General features: G+C 34.4%; 1 protein-coding gene across 2 annotated transcripts in view; it reads left to right on the top strand.

The window, feature by feature from the left end:
- Window positions 1-17,211, top strand: part of PKIG (cAMP-dependent protein kinase inhibitor gamma) — an 88,866-nt gene that overhangs the window by 15,544 nt on the left and 56,111 nt on the right. Inside the window, exon 2 of one of the 2 annotated variants that reach the window (XM_074288517.1) lies at window positions 11,483-11,513. The exons of the other annotated variant lie outside the window; for it this stretch is intronic. The gene's annotated coding sequence lies outside the window, so the exon portion shown is untranslated. The remainder of the gene's footprint in view (window positions 1-11,482; window positions 11,514-17,211) is intronic. 2 annotated transcript variants of the gene reach the window in all.

The following is a 17,211-nucleotide window of genomic DNA, read 5'->3' as shown; positions in this document are numbered from 1 at the left end:
CACAAACATTTTTGTACTTGTGGGTCCCTTTCCCTCCTTTAAGATCTCTTTGGGATACAAGCCCAGTAGAAACACTGCTGAGTCAAAGGGTATGTACAGTTTGATAACTTTTTGAGCATAGTTTCGAATTGCTCTCCAGAATGGTTGGATCCATTCACAGTTCCACCAACAATGTAGCAGTATCCCAGTTTTCCCACATCCCCTCCAACATTCCGCATTATTTTCCCCTGTCATTCTAGCCAATCTTAGAGATGTGTAGTAGTGTCTCATAGTTGTCATAATTTACATTTCTCTGACCAATATAGATTTGGAGCACTTTTTCATATGACTAGAAATAATTTCAATTTCTTCATCTGAAAATTGTCTGTTTGTATCCTTTGACCATTTATCAATTGGAGAATGGCTTAATTTCTTATATATTTGAGACAATTCTCTAATACTTTAGAAATGAGGTCTTTATCAGATCCTTTGGATGTAAAAATGTTTTCCCTTCTAATCTTGACTCCATTAGTTTTGTTTGTACAAAAACTTTTTAACTTAATATAATCAAAATTCTCTATTTTATGAGAAATAATGATCTCTAGTTCTTCTTTGGTCACAAATTCCTTCCTTCTCCACAAATCTGAGAGGTTCTTCTAATTTGTTTATAATATCATTCTTTATATCTATATCATGAACTCATTTTGACCTTATCTTGGTATATGGTGGGTCTAGGCCTATTTTATGCCATACTAGTTGCCAATTTTCCCAGCAGTTTTTGTCAAATAGTGAATTCTTATCCCAAAAGCTGGGGTCTTTGAATATGTCAAATGCTAGACTTTTATAGTCATTAGCTGTTTTATTCTGTGAACCTAACCTATTTCACTGATCAATTTCTCTATTAGCCAGTACCAAATGGTTTTGATGACCACTACTTTATAATACAGTTTTATATCTGGTACAGCTAGGTCACCTTCATTTGCTTTTCTCTTCATTAATTCCTTTGAAATTCTTGCCCTTTTGTTCTTCCAGATGAATTTTGTTGTTATTTTTTCTAGGTCAGTAAAATAGTTTCTTGGGAGTTTGATTGGTATAGCATTAAATCAATAAATTAGTTTAGGGAGTATTGTTATCTTTATTATATTTGTTTGGCTCATAGATTTTTTTTTAAGTCATTCTTTTCTTTGTTTATGTCTTCAGTTGCCCGTCTCCATAACAGCCCTTTATGGTTTGATTTTTTGTTTGTTTGTTTGTTTGTTTATTCATTCTTCCAGCCTACTTCTTGACTTTGGATTTTTATGTTAGTGCTAGACTCAGCATGATTTTGGGTGTACGTCTGGTCTGAGCTTCTGTCCTTTTATGTTCTGTTGTTTTCACAGTTCTAGGCGAGGAGCTTTTCCCCTAAAAGTTGTATGATCCAGGGGCTGTCTCATCTGTTCTCTCCTGGTCAAACTTCTGCAAGTTATTGACCATATGTTTGGATCCATCTATTATTTTTGGTTGTGAGTTATAGTAGACTCCTGCTTGAAACAACCACTAGGAGCTTGCTAGGAGGTTCTGAAAGTTTAGAGTAACTAAATTGCTAACTCCCCCTTTTCTGGAGAAATACTTATTGCTTATGGGTAGGCTGAACCAAAATAATAAAAATAACAATACTGCCTAAAATAATTGGCTTATTCAATATTATAACAATCAAACCACCAAAGTATTACTTTATAAAGCTAGAAAAAACCCTAATAATATCCATTGGAGGAACAAAAGGTCAAGACTGTCATGGGACTTCATGTAAAAAGTGGGAAGGAAGGGAACCTAGCAATACCAGATCTCAGACTATACTTTAGAACCATAATCATCAAAACAGTTAGGTACTATGTAAGAAATAGAGAGATTTGTTAATAGAATAGATTAGATACACACTATACAGAAACAAACAAGCCTAGCAATTTAATGGTTGATAAGCTCAAAGATTATATTGCTTGGGGCAAGAATTTGCTTTTTCCTAAAAAAAAAAAAAAAAAAAGCTGTTTAGACCAGTGTCTCTACTGGGTCTGTACCCCAAAGAGATCATAAAAAAGAAAAAAAGGACCTACATGTGCAAAAATGTTTATAGCATCCCTTTTTTATAGTAGCAAGGAACTAGAAACTGAGTGGATACTCTTCAGTTGGGGAATGGATGAATAAGTCATGGTATATGAATGTAATGGAATATTATTGTTCTATAAGAAATGATCAGCAGGATGATTTTAGAGAAGCCTGGAGAGACTTACATGAAATGATGCTAAATGAAATATGTAGAAGAACCAAAAGAATATTTTATACAGCAACAGCAAGATTATGTGATGTTCAACTGTGATAAACTTGGCTCTTTTCAACAATGTGGTGGTTCAGGCCAATTCCAATACACTTGTGATAGAGAGAGCCATGTGCATTCAGAGAGAGGACTGTGGGGACTGAATGGGAATCATAAAACAGTATTTTCACCTTTGTTGTTGTTTGCTTGCTTGGTTTTTTCCCTTTCTTTTTTTTTTTTTTTTTTGTGCAACGTAATTGTGGAAATATGTTTAGAAGAATTACATATGTTTAATCTATATTGGATTACTTGCTGTCTGAGGGGGAAGTGGGGAGAGAGAGAGAAAATATGGAACAAAGTTTTGCAAGGGTAAATGTTAACACTATCTTTTTATGTATTTTGAAAAATAAAAAACAAAAATAAATAAAAATATAAAAACTGTTGAGAAAACTGGAAAAAAAGTCTAACAAGTTAGATTTGGATCAACATCTCAGACTATATACTAAGACAAGCTCCAAATGATTAAATGATTTAGATATTAAGGGTGGTATCATACACAGATTAAAAGATTTTGGAAGAAATTACCTGTTAGATCTGTGGACAGGGGAAGAACTTACGACCACATAAAAGGTAGGGAGGTTATCAGGAGGTAAAATGGGAAGTTTTCATGACATACAATTTTGAAAATTTGTGAACAAGCAAACCCAGTCTATTAAAAGTAGAAGAGAAAAGTAGGACTTTGGGAAGAAAAAGGTCTTTGCAGTAAAGTTTTTCTGATAAAGGTTTCATTTGTGAGGCTAAGAAGTAAAGTGGTAGGTCAGTGGAATAGATTTGGTATACAAGACATAGCAGTCAATAACCATACCTAGTGTTTAATAAACTCAAAGACCCGAGATTTTGGGATAAGAATTCACTATTTGACAAACTCTGCTGGGAAAACTAGGAAAATAGAACACAAACTAGGTATAGGCCAACATCTCATACTATATACCACGAAGGGTGACACTATAGTAAATTAAAAAGAGCAAAGAATATTCTTAATTGTCAAATCTATAAGGAGGGGGAGAATTCATGACCAAATAAGAGATAGATAGTATTGTAAAATGCAATATAAATAAATTTAATTATATAAATTAAAGTTTTGTATAAACAAAACCAATGCAACCAAGTATTATCTTTATAGCAACTTTCTTTGATAAAAGTCCTGTTTTTTAAATATGTAGAGAACTGAGTCAACTTTATTAAGAGTACAAGTTATTCCCTAGTTGATATCCTGATATCAAATTTGACTGATAACAGTCAAAGGATATGAACAGGCAGTTTTCAGATGAAGAAATAAAAGCTATTTATAGGCATACAAAGAAATGCTCTAAATCATTTTTATTAGAGAAATGCACATTTAAATAATCACTTTGGCTAATATGCCAAAAAAGGAAAGTGATAAATGATGGAAAGGGAGAGGAACTAATACATTATTAGTAGAGTTGTGAACTGATCCAACCATGCTGAAAAACAATTTGGAACTATGCCCAAAGAGCAACCAAACTCTGTATACTCTCTTTTTTTTTTTTTAAATTATAGCTTTTTATTTACAAGATATATGCATGGGTAATTTTTCAGCATTGACAATTGCAAAACCTTTTGTTCCATTTTTTTCCTCCTTTCCCCCACCCCCTCCCTCAGATGGCAGGTAGACCAATATATGTTAAATATGTTAAAATATATGTTAAATACAATATATGTATACCTGTCCATACAGTTATTTTGCTTGTGCATACTCTTTGATCTAGCAATACCATTATTAGGTCTGTGTCCCAAAGAAACCATAAAAAAGGGAAAAGGACCTACATCTGCAAAAATATTTATAGCAGCTTTTTTCATGGTGACAAAATATTTGAAATAGAATCAATTGGAGAATGGTTGAACAAACTATGGTATATGAATATAATAGAATACTATTATATAATATGAAATGGAGAACAGGCAGATTTCAGAAAAAACCTAGAAAGACTTGTATGAACTTATGCAAAGGAAAATGAGCAAAACAAGGAAAACATTGTATGTAATGTCAGCAACATTGTTTAATGATCAACTATGAATGATATATGTTCTTCCCAGCATCTCAATGATCTAAGACAAGTACAAAGAACTCACTAAGGAAAATGCTATCAAAATCCAGATAAATAACTGATGGACTCTGAATGCACATTGAAGCGTGCACCCCTTCCCCCCCCCCCCCACATACACATTTGGTGAGGCATTTGGGATTAAGTGACCTGCCCAGAATCATACATCTAGAAAGTGTTAAGTATCTGAGTCATATTTGAATTCAGGTCTTCCTGACTTCAGAACTGGTACTGTATCTACTGCATCATCTGTCTAGCTGCTCCTTGAAGCATACTTTTTTCACTTACTATATTCTTTCTTGTAGGGATTTTTTCCTTTTGATTTGCTTCTTAAACAACCATGACTAATATGGAAATATATTTTAAATCATAGCACATGTATAACCTATATTAGACTACCCTATTATGTTTAGAAGAGACAAACGAAAAAGAAAAATTGGAACTCAAAAGCCTATAAAAATGATTGCTAAAATTTTCTTGACAAGTAACTGGAGGAAAAATAAATATATCTTAAAAAATAAGACAAGATCATGCCATTGCCCACTTGATAACTGGTCAAAATGTAAATGAATAATTTTCAAAGGAAGAAATCTATTTCACGTATGAAAAAAGTTTTCATTAATAACCTGAGAAATGCAAATTAAAATAGATTTTAGTTTCTACCTTTTTTTATCAGATTGGCACAGAATTTTAAAAAAAGGAAAATTGCAAATGCTGGAGGATCTGTGGGAAGAAAAGGACACTCTAGGAAGAACTGTGAATAACTGTTCCAGCTCTTCTGGAAATCAATTTTAAATTATGCCCCCAAAACCATTAAATTGTGTATACTCTTTTATATAGCATTATCATTACTCTGTCTATATCCCAAACAGATTAAAGAAAAGAGGAAAGAGACTCATATGTATAAAACTCACAACAAAGAATTGGAAATTGAGGGAAGGCCCATCAATTAAAGAATGGTTGAACAAATTATGGTATATGTATATCATAAATATGGTTTGTATGTATACATATATAATCGTATATATAATGGCATTTGTAAGAAATTTTGCTATAAGAAACAGGAGATGGTTTCAGAAAAATATGACGGGTCTTATATGAACTGGTGCAATTTAAAGTGATCAGAAACCGGAGAACAGTTTATATAACATCATCATCTTAAAGATAAATAGTTTTGAAAAACTTAGAAACTGTGATTGACATTGGTAATCACAATTCCAGAGAAGGCATGATGAAACATTCTATTTACCACTAGATAGATAATTAGTTAAGAGTACAAATTAAAGTTTTTAATTTTTATTTTCTTTGTTTGGACATGACCAATGTGTGAATTTGTTTTATTATATATATACATTTTGTAACAGATTTTGTTTTTCTTGCTTGCTTAATTGGTGGTTAAGGGATATGGAAGGAAGAGAACTCAGACTTTAATAAAATAAAACTGAATTTAAAACAGGTTATTAATATGCTAAGCAAGAGGTGATGGGCACGTGATAGGTGATAGGACAGTGTCCATGTGAGCAGAAAAAAGGGGATAGATATGAGAAATATTATGGAGGTAGAAGGAGATAGGTGAGAGTAATGAATTATTGATGAGACACAGAAGAGATAGAGAGAAGGGGAGAAGAGGGGGAGGGGAAGGATGAAGAAGAGAGGAGAAGAAAAAAGAGAGAACCACCAGGATAGATCCTTGGGGATACACCCACAATTAGGAGATTAGGGTAGGTTTATGGTTGATCTAGCAAAAGAGAGTAGTCAGAATAGTAGTAGGAGAGCCAAGAAAGAATGGTGTAATGAGAACTTAAAGAGGAGAATACTATTCACGAATGGAGGATGGTGAACAATGACTAATGGTGCAAGAAAAGATTTACAAGAATGAGAATTGAGAAAAAGTCAATTAAGTGATCAATTTAGTAATTAAGGTAATTAGTGGTTACTTTGGAGAAAGGAATTTCAGTTGAGAATTGAAACCAGAAGTAAGATTGCAAGGGGTTGAGAAGTGATAGGAGAGAAAGTGAGAAACAACAAATATAGATAACTTTTTCTAGGATTGTAATTTTTAAAGGGAAGAGATATATAAAACAATATCATGAAGGAATCTTAGGATCAAGTGAGAATTTTTTAAGGATAGGAGAGCCCTGGGCATATTTGTAGTCAATAAGGAATGAACCAATAGATGAGATTAAAAATGAGAAGAGAACAACATATGGTGCAATCTGTTGGAGAACATAGGTAAATATGATTAAGAGAACTAACTAGTCATGGGTTTGACTGGAGTGATGAGAAAGGGCATCTCCATCAGAAACTGGGGTGAAGAAGGAAAGAATGAGTGATAAATGTCAAGCTGCATGGGGATTATATACTGCACTGGAAATACAAATTCAGCACCCCCCCCCCAAAAAAAAAAAAAAAAAAAAAAAAGGTAAGTCCTTGCCTTTTGAGGAGCTTATATCTTTTTTTTTTTTTATTTTTTTTTTTTTTAAATTAAAGCTTTTTATTTACAAAACATATGCATGGGTAATTTTTCAACATCGACCCTTGCAAAGCCTTCTGTTTCAAATTATCCTCTCCTTCCCCCCACCTCCTCCCCAGATGGCAGGTAGTTTGATACATGTAACATATGTTAAAATATATGTTAAGTCCTATATATGTATACATATTTATACAGTTATCTTGCTGCACAAGAAAAATCCGATCAAGAAGGGAAAAAAAAAAACTGAGAAAGTAAATAAAAGGCAAGCAAACAACAATAGAAAGAGTGAGTATGCTATGTTGTGGTCCACACTAAGTTCTCACCATCCTCTCTCTGGGTTTAGATGGCTCTCTTTATCACTGAACAATTGGAATTCGTTTGAATCGTCTCATTGTTGAAGAGCCATGGAGGACCTTATATCTTTTTTTTTTTTAATTTTATTTATAATTTTTTGACAGTATATATGCATGAGTAATTTTTTTTAAATAACATTATCCCTTGTATTCATTTTTCCACATTATCCCCTCCCTCCCTCTACTCCCTTCCCTTGATGACAGGCAATCCCATAGATACAATATATGTGTGTAAATACCATTTTCTTGTTGCACATTAAGTATTAGATTCCGAAGGTATAAGTAATCTGGGTAGATAGACAGTCATGCTAACAATTTACATTCATTTCCCAGTGTTCCTTCTCTAGGTGTAGTTATTTCTGTCCATCATTGATCAACTGGAAGTGAGTTGGATCTTCTTTATGTTGAAGATATCCACTTCCATCAGAATACATCTTCATACAACATTGAAGTGCACAGCGATCTTCTGGTTCTATTCATTTCACTCAACATTAGTTGATGTAAGTCTTTCCAAGCCTCTCTGTATTCCTCCTGCTGGTCATTTCTTACAGAACAATAATATTCCATAACATTCATATATCATAATTTACCCAACCATTCTCCAATTGATGGACATCCATTCATCTTCCAGTTTCTAGCCACTACGAAAAGAGCTGCCACAAACATTTTGGCACATACAGAGGACCTTATATCTTAATGTGGAAAATAAGACATAAAAGGAAGTTGAAAAGGATATGAGGAAAAGGTCCCTTGGTATGGGAAAATTCAAAATAAGTACAACCTATTGGAAAAGAAAAAGAGAGAGCCTTGGTTATCCTCCATAAAATGAAGATTCTAGGAGGAAAGCCTTCTACTTGCCAATCACAGAGGGAAGGCCCCCAGGGGCAGAAATTTTTATGCATTTCCCTTCTTCATAAAAGCCCAAGTTCCTTTGCCTTGTATTTTCTCTAATCTGTAGGCCTTATCTCTTGATTCCTAACCTTAATCATGCTCCATGAAGCAGCATCTTTTGACTATATGGGATTAAATGAACCGTCAGGACACCCTGGAGACTCCCCATTTGGTCTGGGAAACATCCTAGAACAAGTAAGATCATAGGAGTGAGTATTCCATACAGCAATTCTGCCTCTGTACTTAATATAACATCTTATTCCACGCTCTTACTTTGTAACCAGGCAGCCTTCCTAGGTAAAAGTTTCCTATCATCAACATTGATTTAGGAACATTGCTTTCCTGAAGACAGTGCTCTTTAGGAGAGTTGGGGTCATGTGAATAGGCAGAGTAAATAATGATTGACCTATGTTGTGTAATTTCAAGGAGCTTAGAAATAACTAGTTCTTTTCCTACCAAAAACTCCTTTACTAGCTGGTTGTTACTAGTTTTTGGCTGTCTAAATTCTATTCTTTTGCTTGGTTGTCCTTTTCCATGGAGGAATTAGTAGAGTAGAAACTTTGTAGCAGAATATGTTGAGCCAACTCCAACATAGAAAAAGTACCTTCATTTAATGGGATATTTTATATTTTGCTCTTTCAATACCTAGCAACTTTAATTCCTCATTTCCTTTAGTGGTCTCAAAAAGGCAAAATTTCTCTAGAACTGCATCTTGCTTTTTCTTTAAGTAAAAGGGAAGTTTTTGCTTTCCCCAGTGTTAGAAAGAATTCTAGTTATGCAGAGTGGCATTGTAACCCCCCACACACAGAAAGCTTGGAGATCTTAGTTTATGGACACTCTGGGAATAGCAGCTGAGGACTCTGGTGATTATAATAAACTTCTGCAATATTTGTTTAGATAGAGCAATCTACTGGTATGCCTTGGGTGTGTGGGAGTTGTGCAAACAAGAGACTAAAAGTGAATTCCTCAGCTTTCAATCTCAGGGAATTTAGGGACTGGCTTATATCAACTTTGTCCCAAGATTTTAGAACATATTTGTTTTTTTCACTAAAATGGCAGCTATTTTACATTGAACTTCAGCAGCATTTAATTCATTTGACTGTGGAATTTAAGTTTGGAAGAGACCTTAGAAACTGATCCAGTCTGAATACTTCACTTTACAAATTTGAAAACTAAAGCTCAAATTAAGAAAATGCTCTGGCATTCTGGCTTAAGTCTTGATCATTCAAGTGAAACTATTCTCTCTAAAGTCACCAGTGATCTCCTAACTGCCAAATAGATGATGACCTTTTCCCAATCTTTATCCTTGACCTCTCTGAAGCATTTGAAACTGTTGACTACTCTTCATCTGCAGAATCTCTCCTCTGGGTTTTCATTACATTCTTCTTTGTTTTCCTTTATGACTATTCCTTCTAGGTCTCTTTTATTGAATTTTATCTATATCCTATCTCCAATTGTGCATGTACCCTAAATATTTATTGCCCTGTGCTACCTCCTCTTCTTTTTCCAAATATTCTCTCTCTCACATAGTGATTTCATGAACTTAGCTAAATTCAGATATGCAGATGACTCCCAGATTTTATATTCAAGGCTCTTCTCTTTCCTGTGATATCTAATCTCACATCACCAACTACCTAGTGGACATTTTGAAATAGATGTTCCATAGGCATCTCGAGTTTAACGGGTCCAAACCAGAATGGATTAGCTTTCCCTTCCCCAAACTTATTTCTTTTGTCAACTTCTCTCCTGTCAAGACCACCATATTTCCAGTGACCTAAATTTAAAACCTTCATCTTCATCTTCTTAGCTTTCATTTACCCCACATTTCCAATCAATGCTCAAATCTGTCATTTCTAACTTTATAACATCTTTCACATTAGTCTCCTTCTCTCTCTTCACATGTCCATTACTCTAGTTTAGGCCCAAATAACTTCTAGTCTGGGATATTTTGATAGTCTCTTAATTGGTTCCTTTGCTTTATCCATCCTCACTGCAATTCATTTTCCATACAACTAGCAAAGTGGTTTTCATGGAGGACAGCTCTTGACATGTTATTTCTCTTCTCATTAACTATTAACTGTGGGATCAAATTTAAATGCTCTTATTTGGCATTTTAAAAAACCCTTCATAAATTGGTCCCAATTTATTTTTTCTAGCCTTATTACACATTACTGTCCTTCACACTGTGGTCCAGTCTAACTGGCTGCTTTAGTGTTTCTCACACATGACATTTCATCTCCTATCTCCATTTTGTAACATGGACTTCCTTTTCAGGTTTGTCTCTTAAAAATCCTTATCTTTAAAAATCCATTCAGGTGCTACCTTTTCCATGACATTTTCTCCAGATCTCCTTAGCTACTATTGTTCCCCCCAAGATATATTGTAAATAATTAGAATTAAAATAACTGTGATTCCAACTCACATCCATCAATCTGACAAAAATGACAAAGAAAGGAAAATGACACCTATTAATGGGGAGGGAGGACAGTAGAAAAAGTCACACTTTTATATTGTTGGAACAATGAATTGGTCCAGCCATTCTGTAAAACAATTTGGGATTATATTATCAGAGTTGCTAGATTATGGTCACTCTTTGACCTAATAATACCACTACTAGGATGTATTCTAAAGAGATAAAAGAAGAGAAAGGACCCTTATGTACAAAAATATTATATAGTAGTTCTTGTTATAACAAAAAACTAGAATTGGGGGATTAGGGGCTAAAGATGACCTGAATAAACTGTGGATTTATAGTGGAATATTTTTGTGCTATGAAAGGAATGGTTTCAGAGAAATATAGGAATGTATATGAACTGATACAGAGGTAAGTGAGAAGAATCAAGAGAATGCTTACTTACATCAACATAGTGAAGACAGTTTTGAAAGACTTGAAGAACTCTGGTTATTATATGATCCAGAGGACTGATGGTGAAATGTGATACCTATCTTCTCACAGAAATGGACTCAAGTTGCAGAATAAGACATCTATGGCCAATTGGGAGGGGGGGTTGCTTTACCATGCATATTTAATATAAGATTTACTTTTCTTTTGAGGGGGTAGGGAGATGGCATAAAGAGGGAGAGAGGAGTTAGGAATAAGGTTGCTCCCAAAAAAGTAAGGAAGCAAAAAGGAAAATGTCATTGAAACATGTTTTTAAAATATGGAAAAGATCAGAAAGCCAGAAAAAATCACAAACAAGCTAAAAGGTTTTGAAAATGTTATGTTGAATTTACATAACTTAAAACAGACTATATATAATAGTTTGTTTATAGTATCTTCTTTATATATATGTTCTTTTGTCCTGAACTTAATAGGACCTATTGAAAAAAACAACAATCTCTACTTTGTATCTGTTTTGTTTATACCTAGATATGTATCTGCTGCCTGCCCTGGATAGGTGGTAAGTTCCTTGAGGGCAAGGACTGTTTCATTTTTTTTTCCTTTTGTTTCCATATGTTTAATTTCTTAAAAAACAAAAAACAAACAAACAGTGGCAGTGTGGTGATTTATACTTCAGATAGATTTTGAGGTAGTTAATTCTAAATTCCCTTCTAATTCCAAAATCCTATTATAATGACTGTGTACATTTTATACTGTTTTATTGTTATTAAACACTTGCTAAATTAATATCCCATTTGATCCTTACTGAAAAACCCTTTAAGCAAGAAGTGTGTATATAAAATTGCTATCCTCATTTAATAGGTAAGAAAAGGGTAATTACTTGCCTGAGACTATGAAGCTCTTAAGTGAGATAAAGTCTGGTCTCCATTCCTAGTCTATTGCGATTTCAATTGAAGTTCATTGTCTCTATATGCCAACATACAGATGCTACTCTTTGTTTGGTTCTGATCACATATAATTTAAAATGTTCTTTTCTCTAATACAGATTATTTAAGTACTTTATTACTTACCACTTTCTATTTTTGCTTTTTCATGAAAAAGAGTGGGATTATGGTGTATTTTATTAGTTAGCTTTTCTCTTACCACTTCAAAGGAATCAGAATGAACCATGAATAAGATGACATTCAAGAAATTATGATTTAAAGATGTTAACCTCAACCGCATATAGAATTTTGGCAAATTTTTACTTTGAGCAAACTGACAGAAGTCTCCTTCAAAAAAAAAAAAAGCTCTGGCTTTTAGAAATTATGAAAGTCATTTGCTTCACTCTGATTCTATTAAGAGACGTATTGAGCAGTGGAAAGAAAACTGGGATTTAGCCAAACAGCCTGGGCTGAAATATTAGTTCTTTGATGTAAAAACTTTGTAGTCTTGATGAGGAGTAAACTGAGGTTCTAAACCAAGATGGGTCAGTTCCTTTTCTCCTAGGTCTCTCTCTCTCTCCTTCCCCAAAATAACCAACTGAGCGGGTTCGGCAGCAAATGAATTTTCTATTTAATGCTGTTTGGAAACAAAGTCTTTATTGATAGTAAAGGGATAGACAGGCATTTGGCCTTCAGGAAGACCCAAACTGCCTAAAAGGGGGACGTCAGTTGACGGGCATTGGCTGGTATATACCAAATGCAAAGATTTCATTTTTCGGCCTTCTTTATATACATACGGGATGACTAGAGTCATGAAAACAATGTTTGCACAGAAATGTTAACAAGAGGTTCCGGGAGATATTTGTCAATAATACAAGAATTCTCTATTGTTGTAAATAAGACAGGAATTTTCTTATTATTGTAAATAAGACAAAAATTATCTATTGTTATCTCCTTCAGTCTCTCCCCAGAAAGGAATTTTAGATCATTAGAATGGGGGCTGAAAACCAAAACTAGCCCAAAGGAAGTTGGAGATTAAACAAGGAATATCAAAGGGGGCTACGGCCCCCAACATTCTTAGATGTCACTTTTATTCTCTGAACTTCACTTACCTCTTTTGTGAAATGGATAGAATAATTTGCACTACCTCAAAGACTAATTTATAACTAATCAAAAAACTGCTCCTTTTTCAGTCATTCTATCACTTTCATTATGGTTTATAAGATTACCATTTTGTATTTATTTGTTTCATGTCCTATTGTGGCTAAAAAACAAATCTATCACTTAATAGCCAATCTTCCAGTGGAGTTCCAATGGAATTGGCTGGGTTGGTCTATAGACAGCAAATACACCCTGTCATCAGGATGTTGTGAAGTTCCAATTTGTGTTAGAAATGTTTCCTTAGGAATTAACCATGCACAGTTCAAACTTAACTGGTTAACTAATATGACAGACAAGAAGAATGACAAATGCTGGAGGGGAAATACTCTGTTGATATATGAAAAGGGGCTCCAAATCCCTATTGATCAGAGAAATGCAAATTAAGACAACTCTGAGATACCACTACACACCTCTCAGATTGGCTAAGATGACAGGAAGAGATAATGACAAATGTTGGAGGGGATGTGGGAAAATTAGGATACTAATACATTGTTGGTGGAATTGTGAATGAATCAAACCATTCTGGAGAGCAATTTGGAACTATATTCAAAAAATTATCAAACTGTACATACCCTTTGATCCAGCAGTGTTACTACTGGGCTTATATCCCAAACAGATCTGAAAGAAGGGAAAGGGACCCACATGTACAAAAATGTTTGTAGCAGCCCTTTGTAGTGGCTAGAAAGTGGAAACTGAATGGATGCCATCACTTGGACAATGGCTGAATAAATTGTGGTATATGAATGCTATGTAATATTATTGATCTGTAAGAAATGACTAACAGGATGATTTCAGAGAGATCTGGAGAGACTTGCATGAACTGATGCTGAGTGAAATGAGCAGGACCAGAAGATAATTTATACATGACAACAACAAAATTATATGATGATCAATTCTGATGGAAGTGGCTATCTTCAACAATGAGATGATTCAAACCAGTTCCAATTGTTTAGTAATGAAGAAAGTCAGCTACACCCAGAGAAAGAACTATGGGAAATAAGTATGGATCACAACATAACATTTCCACTCTTTTTGTTATTGTTTGCTTGCATTTTTTGTTTTCCTTCTCAGGTTTTTTTTTTTTTTCTCTTTCTAGATCCAATTTTTCTTGTGCAGCAAAATAACTGTATAAATATGTATACATATGTTGTATTTAATTTATACTTTAACATATTTAACATGTATTGGACTTCCTGCTATCTAGGGGAGGGAGTGAAGGGAAGGAGGGGAAATGTTGGAACAGAAGGTTTTGCAAGGGTCAGTGTTGAAAAATTACTCATGCATATATTTTGTAAATAAAAAGCTATATTAATAAAAAAAAAAAGAAAAAATACTCCATTGATGTAGCTGTGAAGTGATATAATCATTCTACAGAACAATTTGGAAATATGCCAAAAGTACTGTCAAACTGTGCATTTTATATGCTTTGATCCAGCAATAACACTAACTAGATCTATGCCCCAAACAGGTAAAAGAAAAAAGAAGAAGAATCCTATATGTACAAAAATATGTCTAGCAACTTATCTTGTATTGGTAAAGAATTAAAAGTGAGTGGATGCCCATCAATTGGGGAATGACTCAACAAGTTATAATATATGATTGTGATGGAATATTATTATGTTGCAAGAAATGATGAACAGGATAGTTTCAAAAAATCTGGGAAAATACATATGAACTGATGCAAAGTGAAATGAGCAAGATGAGATGAATGTTGTACAGAGTAACAATGATATTGTAATAATAATCAACATTGAAAGACTTAGCTACTCTGATCTACAATCATTCAAAAAGATTCATAATGAAAATATGCTACCCACTTCCAGAGGGAGAATTTATGACTTCTGAATGAAGATTGAAATACATTATTATTTATTTTTCTTGCCTTTTTTTTTTTTTTTTTTTTGCAACATGGCTAATATGGAAATTTGTTCTAAATGATTTTATATGTGTAATAAGTATCATATTGCTTGTCTTCCCAATGGGTGGAAGAGAAATAGGAGAGAGGGAGAGAATTTGGAACTCAAAAGCTTTTAAAATTAATGCTTAAAAGTTTAAAAAGGAAAAAAAAAAAAAAAAGCTTGTAACCATGGCAGGACAAAGACAGAATTCAGTCCATGCTATAAGATCTGCAAAAAGGCTAAAGAAAGAAGAAACCTAAAATGTATGAGATGACAAATAGACCTTTGAGAATGCCAGACTCTTACTTTAACTAATATTTTTAGCTTACGATACCAGATATCTCTAGGGTCAAATATAAACTCTTTGGGGTCTTATGAATAGTCTTCATAAGCTGGCCTCTTCATCTTATCCTTAGATGTTACTTCCCTCCCTGTTTTCTATCTGCTATGCTGGGCTATTTGTGGTTTTTCATACAAAACATTCTATCTCCCATCTCTTTGCCTTTGCATTGACTATTCTCATTTGGAAGGTTTGCATTCTATATACTTCCTGCAAACCTGATTTCTTTGAACAAAGGCATCTTCTTCTGCAAGAGATCTTCCCTCTCCTGTCTGCCCCCAGATGCTAATGCTTTCCTCTCTGAGGTTACTTTGTATCTGTTTAGTCATTAAACTTTTATTAAATATCTGCTGTGTGCCCATAACCACTGAGAATACAAAAAAAAAACAAAAACCCAAACCAAAACAATCTTATCCTTACTCTCAAGGAGCTCACTTGAGCTAATTGGGAAGATAAAATGAAAATAACTATGTACAAATAAGATGTATACAGGTCAAATTGGAGATAATCAATGGAGGGTTGGCACTAGCATTAAGAGAGATCAGGAAAGGTTTCTTATGAAAGGTACAATTTTCACTGGGACTAATAGAAAGATAGGGAAGCCAGGAGGTTAGAAGGGTAAGCATTCTAGGTATGGAGAAGAGCCACTAGCGTCTGGAATTGGAGTGTCTTGCTGTGTCTTTGCTGTGTCAAACAGCAAAGAGCTATTGGATTACCGAATGTGTGGACTATATAAGAAGAATGGAAAGGAAGAAAGGGACCAGCTTGTAAAGATCTTTGAATGACAAACTGAGAGTTTTAAATTTGGTCTTGGAAGTGATTTAGAGCCACCTTTATTGAATATGGAGATGAAATGGCCAGATTAATTTGAAGGTTTGAGAGTAGACAGAAGTGGGGAGACCAATCAACAAACTGTTGGAATAGTCCAGGTTTTAAGTGATGATGGCTTAGACCAGAGAGATAGCAATGTCAGTGAAGAAAAGGAAGAACTTTTGAGAGATGTTACAAAGTTCAAAACAACAGGACTTAGCAGCCAGAGAGAAAGAGAGAGAGTGGAATCAAAGATGATATCTAGATTGTGAGCCTGGATGACTAACCTTAACAGTAATCGGAAAGTCCAGAAGATGGAGGGGAAGGATTTGGAGGGAAAGATAAAGAGTTTTTTCTTTTGGATATGATAAGTGGAGGAAGATTCTAGAAAGATGGTAGAATAGGTTGGTAAATTCAAGCTCTCCCAATTTCTCCCACAAATAGAATAAATTTGCATCTCAGGGTGAACATGGATTGTTGAAAAATCTACATGACTTGGGGCAGAGCAGGAGGTCCTTCTTTTACTACCTGAGATCTGAAGAAAGACCCAGGCGCTATGTATTAACATGTTTGAAGCTTCAAATTAGCTTCAAAGAAACATCTAGTGGGGACCCCTCGTGCTAGTTGGGTGTGGCTGGAGCCTCTGCTGGAACTGCAGAGACTTTCACCTCCCAGACTGTTTGTTGGTTTGGGGTCTGAGTCTGGGAGGACTGAGTGAACCTCAGCTGATTAGGAACCCCAGACTCAGTTGTGTTGCTGGGCAAGAAGAAAGCAGAACCTAGAGTCATATCCTAGAGTCATATCTACCAACAAAAGAACTAGGCCTACAGCCAAAAATATCACATGCAGTAAAAATTATAATTTTGAATGAGAAAAAATGGACACTCAATGAACTTGCAGATTTTGAGGACTTTCTATCAGCCAAACCTGAACTTAACAGAAAATTTAACACATAAGAGCCAATATCAAAGATAAATTTTGAGGAACTCAACACGGACAAACTGTTTAAACCCAGACAAATTTTTTTCTTACATAGGAAATGTATATTATTATGTTTAAGATTTGCCTCAACTATAGGGTGCCTCAAAAGAAAGATTGGCAGAGTTAAGGTAGAAGTAGTAATCA

Source organism: Sminthopsis crassicaudata, chromosome 2, assembly GCF_048593235.1.
Source record: "Sminthopsis crassicaudata isolate SCR6 chromosome 2, ASM4859323v1, whole genome shotgun sequence".
In the NCBI taxonomy this organism is placed as follows: Eukaryota; Metazoa; Chordata; class Mammalia; order Dasyuromorphia; family Dasyuridae; genus Sminthopsis; species Sminthopsis crassicaudata.
Note: the sequence above shows the minus strand (reverse complement) of the source record. Positions and strands in the feature narration are given on the sequence as shown.